Below are 5,565 nucleotides of genomic sequence, written 5' to 3' on the forward strand. Positions count from 1 at the left end.
GCCAGAAGAAGTGTGTCAGTATCCGGGCTAAAGTCTTCTCGTGGCCCAAGTGCCCAGCAGCCGGGATGTCATGGGCAAGATTCATTCCTGCCCGCCGGTGACACGAGTAGTTGGCTCTGGGGTTCTCCAGTGCGCGGGTCCCGTTCTACCCGATAGAACCGATCCTGTCACAGTTCGAAGTGTGGCCACTGCTTCGCCCGGTGCGGGTCAATGTCGGCCCCATTGACCGTGGCTATTCACTCGTAAGCGTGACTGAGAGTGGGATCTGCCCTTTGGTTACGACAAAAGTCAGTGTGAAGCAGGAGTTCAGCAGCAGCTTCTGGAGGGGAGTTCTCTGGCTCTTCTTCCAGTCCGTTGGGGTCTGGTGCCTCCTCCCCCTCCGATGGGGTCTCAGGGAGGCTCCCTTCCAGTACTGGGGTAGTTGCGGGCCTCTCATCAGCATTGGAGCAGAGGACTTCCAGGAAAATTGGCCAGTCCCGCCCCAGGATCACCGGGTAGGCAAGGCGAGGAACCAGGTCGACCATCGATCGCGTGACCCCATCCACGGTCAGTCGGACTTGGGCACTGGGGTAGGGTCGTACGTCGTCGTGAATGCATTGTAGACGGATCGCCCCCAGACGTGGGTCAGCCTGGAGGCCTAGGTTTTGGCAAACCAGCGTCTGGCCACAACCTGAGTCAATTAGGGCCACGGTTAGGCAATCCTCGACAACCACTGGCACAGTAATCTTGGTGGCTTGTGAGCTTTGGGCGCGGGCTTCTCCCGTGCAGAAGTGTCCGAAGCTACAATCCATCTCGGTGCAGTCTTGCTGCAAATGGCCATATTTCCCACAGGAAAAACAGGGTCCGATATCTGAGCACCCAGGCCGGGACACTGTTCCCGCCTGGCCCCTGGGGGGGGTGTGCTTCGGTTGGTCCCTTGGGCATCTGGTTGAGGTGCCGGGGCTTGTCAAACCTGGACCTCGGCAGGTCGGGTCGGGGCTCCGGGCCCCGTGACGGATTTCATGGTTTGCTCCTTTTCTCTGGGTTAGGGCGCTCCGGTCCTGGCGGGGCAGCTCGAGTGATTGGTCCCACTGGTGTTTCGGTGGCAAGGAAATCCTGCATCAGTGTGATGGCAGCAGTTAAGGTCGTAGGCCGATGGCGGAGGACCAAGGCCCTTCCTCACAATTGGAGTATATGGACAAATTGCTCCAGAATAATTTGTTCAATGAGCTCATCCAGGGTTCGCCCTTCAGGTTGTAGCCACCGCTTGCAGGCTTCCCTCAACTCTTGTGCTGCCATCCGGGGTCGGGCCCTGTAGGGTAGACCAAGCTCCGGAAGCACTGTTGGAATGTCTGCGGGTTAACGTCCAGGGCATGTAAGATTGTGTTGTACTTAAAGTACTGCACAGGATCTTTTTAGGGGGAATAAGACACAACGCCACATTTATTAGTAATACATGTATTCATTAACACTTTATCATATGCATATAATATATTACACTTACACTCACACACACACACAAACACACTCCGTCTTGTTGTTACCAATTAGTTGCTCCCCTTAACTTCACTGGCCAGGTGAGTTAGATGCGGGAGGGGGTGGAGCTGGGCTTCTGCCGTTCCGGATCGAAGCTCCCATGTTGACAAGATGAGACCCGGGGTCCTCTGCAAGACACCTCACTTTTATAGCAGCTTTCCTCTTATGCAAATTTATACCAGATTTAAACTCTGTGTCTGTGTCCATTGGTCCTTTGTGCTGCTTTTTTTTGAGTGTTGTCCCAATGCTGCAAAGAGGGTGTTTCCAAAAGATGGTGCTTGCTTCTAACCCCCGAGGCCGTCGGTATGTTTGCTTGTCTTTAATGAGCCCACCTGACATGTTTTATTGTCCTTGGGTCTGGCTCCCAGCCCCCCTCCAACAGTTGAGGCTGTCTGGAGGTGCTGCCTTCCATGCCTTGCTCATCCACACCTCATTCATTCAACAGGACAATTGATTAAGAGTGTGTGTGTGGGGGGGGAGAGCTCTTGTTCTACTGCTAGCAAAAAGAAATTTTTCTTCTATTTTATTCTATTCTTAGGGGTTATAATATTATACCAAGGGCAATGCAAAGTTTCTAAATGAGGCTTTGATACAAAGTCCCATGAAAACAGAGGTCACACGTGGGTAGACCCACCACAAGGTTATATGAAGAGGCACAATGTAAAGTCATATGAAAATTATCAGAGATTTATCTACATTGTCCCTCTTTTGACCTCTCAAGAACAATTCTTGAGTGGTCACCATATACATCTTTTGTATTTGTTGCAAACAAACCAAACAATTATAACCAGGTGAATATAACTAAAACCATTACAATTGACTAAACACCAGATATAACATAAACACAAATGCAAACAATTATAATTATAATAATTGGAAATACAACAAAACCATTACCATTACAATAATTGGGTACATTGACAAACAAAATGAGGCCCAAGATTGATGCTGCAATAGCCATCAAACAATAAAAGTCACTGAGGTTAGGACCTTTTTAAGCACACACAACAAATAAGATTTTGTAGGAGTACCACAGTTGTTATGCAAGGTTAAGCTGATTTGGACTTAAACTAACATTCAGTTGCTAAAATGTTGTAGAATTCCCTATTTTTAACAGTTGTTCTTAGAGGTTTCTGGGGACCTGAAAGATGGGGCCATACAATTATGGGCCAAGGTCTTACAGGTTATGGGGGCCCAAGAACTACTCTTCAGGGCTTGGGGAAATAGAACCAGAGTGCATAGAGGAAAGTGTGGAATTAATAATAATACAAGCAAATGTAACTAACAATACAAATGTATCAAGAACAAAAATTAACAACAAAATGATTGTTAGAGAACCTAACAAAACAAAACAAAATAACCCTGATGCACTGGGGACCAAAGTCTTTTGGACACAAGGGGTGATTGATAAGTTGGATGGAGATGGGGGAAGTAGAGAGAGGAAAAGACATTTACCCTGTCTAGTGTAGTATCCCCTCTCTCTCTGGACCCAGTGCTAACACAGGACACCACCAGAGACAGACACAGAACATGCATCACAGAACACTGAACACAGACTTTGTTATGACACTATAACCATGGAATTTTATAACTTTTCAGCTGGTACCAGCTCTTCTGATGTTTCGGTTCAGAGCCTGAAAGATAGAAGCTTGGAAACAAATTAGCACAGTGCTTTTACCCTGGCAGAACCTGCTTAGTCTCTGCCACAGTGTGTTTGGTACTTGGGGCTGCACAAATGCTAATTAAGTGGTGCATTTCTCCTGAGTGTAAATCCTCCCTTTTTCTCAGTAAAAGAGCGTTAACACTCCATCTAGAAAAAAATTTCTGTTTTAAAATCTCCAGCCATTTTGCCATGGCCTGGAGATCTTAGGCAGAAGCAGGCACTGTTGTTAACTATTTTAATGGCATTTTGGCCCTGGAAGGAGGAATTTACCCAAATATTCCCCTTCCCAATTTCCAGAGGGGTCCCAAAGGTCTGCCCTCTTCTGGGGTCTTAAATGTTTCTTCTCCTGATGTTACTGCTGCTGTAAGATTTGAGAGTGCTGTTTTAACTCTCTGTACCCAACCTGTTTTTCAGTTTCTTTATCTATTACTTGCCTGGGCCCGATCCTGCTTTTTTTAATAAACAGTTTCTTTCCATGGGCACAAGCGTTGTTCCACTACCAATTTAGCAAGGAGGGTGGGCTTTTTAACTAGCCCCCACCCTTCCTGGTTTCGTTTCTTAAACATTTTCTTTAAAATTGTGAAATTACCACAATATTACTTACAAAAAAACCCAAACCAAAACAAACAAACATAAACCACACTACACTGCCCAAACTTCTATATCCTTCAAAGTAAGTGTAAGTGTAATATATTATACGCATATGATACAGTGTTAATGAATACATGTATTACTAATAAATGTGGCATTTTGTCTTATTCCCCCTAAAAAGATCCTGTGCAGTACTTTAAGTACAACAATTGCCGCCTTTATTCAGGTGTAATCCATGCCACGTCCGTAGACAGGCCCCGATATACGGTTTGGGCGGTTCCGGTCAGATACGGGGCCAAAATGTAGCCCACTGGTCTTTGGCCCAGCCTGCGACTAATGCCACCCTTTCAAAAGTTACCAGAAAAGCTTGTGGGTCGTCGTTGGGGCCCATCTTTGTCAACCGGATGGGAGGGGCCAGGCTGGGAGGTCCAGTGGCATCCGCAGGCTGGGGCTCCGCAGGACGGGGCAGCAAGGTCACCAACTGCTGCAGGCATTGATGCTGGTGGTCTCGGTTCTGGCGTCCCAGCTCCAAAATCAGCTGTTGCTGTTGGGTCCCGAGCTGCTGGACCAGCTGCTGCTGCTGCTGGAGCTGGGCGGCCTGCTGCTGTTGTTGGCTTTCCGCTAAAAACTTAATAAGCTTGACCATATCCATGGTTGCTCGGGCACGCTCCACTGCAGATCCCTTCTCACAAGGATCGGGGGATTGCTGCCCACAATCTCCACCACGTGTAGGGTGGTTCAGCCGGGGCTTGTCCCTCTCCAGGGCGGTGGGGAGCCAGACCGCCTCGCTACTGTAAGCAGAGTCAGGATGAGCTCTACCCTGACATCTGGTGGTGAATTGTGGCGAGTTGTGGAAAAGAACTTCAGGGGCTGATCTTGTTTGCATGGGCACAGCCACCCCACCTAGCATGAACACACAGCAGCCCAAATGATCACTTTGGCTGCTGTGGGATCCCCAGTTTCTCTGTTATTGGGGCAGGAAGAATAAAGTGTTGTTACCCTGATTATGTGAATCAAGGACCATGAAAGTGTTTTATGGCAGAGGGACTCGCCATCAACTAAGTAGCACTCCCTAGACAAGGGACATGGGTTCCAAAACCTAGTGAATTGAGAGAGTCTGGGGACAGGTATTTGTATGTGATGGTATGGGCCCCTTTTGAGGACCTGAAATACCAAGTGCACCACCTTCTCTCTCTACTGTGGAATATCACTGGGAGTCTAGTTACAGACTGCTGAGCTGAATTCACCTTGGGCCAATGGTGTACTAGTACTGAGGCTCCCCTACTATAAGTTGAATTCACTAAGAGCTGAAATTACTGAGTGTTGTGGGGGGTCCTGAAGCTATATTCCTGAGCAGTTTGAGGAGTGGAGCAGTTTGCGGGATGACTGGAGTGGCTCAAGGGACAGGTGGTGGAGCAGATCAGTTCATGGAACGGCTGGAGCAGCTCGCAGGATGGCTGGTGGAGCGGAGCGGCTGGTGGAGTGGCTTGTGGTAAAGGCTTCAGGAGAAACCCATGGAGAGACGGGGCAATCGGCCTTGGATGACGTAAGGTGCCCCTTAACACCGCTGTACCCCCCGCTCCCGCGGGCTGGGAGGTAAAACTCTGCAGATAAACTTTTGAACTCTGGGGCTGCACTGACCAGGGACAGATACTTTTGGGTTGTTGGAATTTTGGGTGATCTTTTGGGTTGCTGGACTTAAGACCCTGAGGGGAAAAGGACACTGCCAAAGTTACTTGGGGGTGGGTCTTTTGCTCATGGTTTGTGTTAGGAATCTTGTTTCTGGTGTTTCCCCA

This window comes from Chrysemys picta, chromosome 12 (genome assembly GCF_011386835.1).
Source record: "Chrysemys picta bellii isolate R12L10 chromosome 12, ASM1138683v2, whole genome shotgun sequence".
Lineage (NCBI taxonomy): Eukaryota > Metazoa > Chordata > Testudines > Emydidae > Chrysemys > Chrysemys picta.